Source organism: Octopus bimaculoides, chromosome 11 (assembly GCF_001194135.2).
Source record: "Octopus bimaculoides isolate UCB-OBI-ISO-001 chromosome 11, ASM119413v2, whole genome shotgun sequence".
Lineage (NCBI taxonomy): Eukaryota > Metazoa > Mollusca > Cephalopoda > Octopoda > Octopodidae > Octopus > Octopus bimaculoides.
Window position 1 is genome coordinate 35,323,984 of NC_068991.1, and position 601 is coordinate 35,324,584.

General features: G+C 42.4%; 1 protein-coding gene across 1 annotated transcript in view; it reads left to right on the plus strand.

Annotated features, from left to right (window-relative positions):
• LOC106876983 (glutaminyl-peptide cyclotransferase) overlaps nucleotides 1-601 on the plus strand; it is an 89,843-nt gene that overhangs the window by 84,034 nt on the left and 5,208 nt on the right. The window lies entirely within an intron of this gene.

A 601-nucleotide genomic window follows, 5' to 3' on the forward strand; every position in this document is an offset into this window, starting at 1 on the left:
AAGCGTGAGGCATTACTACACAGTTAATGCCCTTTATATATATATATATATATATATCATCATATGTCCGCTTTCCATGCTGGCATGGGTTGGACAATTTGACTGAGGATTGGCAAGCCAGAAGGCTGTACCAGGCTCCAATCTGATCTGGCAAGGTTTCTACAGTTGGATGCCCTTCCTAATGCCAACCACTCCGAGAGTGTGTTGGTTGCTTTTTACATGCCACTAGCATAAGAGCCAGTCAGGTAGTACTGGCATCGACCACACTTGAATACTGCTTTTTACGTGCCACCGGCACGGGAGCCAGTTGAGTGGCACTGGCAACAATCATATACTCTTTACTCTTTTACTCTTTTGCTTGTTTCAGTTATTTGACTGCGGCAATGCTGGAGCACTGCCTTTTAGTCGAGCAAATCAACCCCAGGACTTATTCTTTGGAAGCCTAGTACTTATTCTATCGGTCTCTTTTGCCGAACCCCTAAGTTACGGGGACATAAACACACCACCATCAGTTGTCAAACGATGCTGGGGGGAGAAACGCAGACACAAACATATACACACATACATATATATATATATATATATATATATAAATATATAT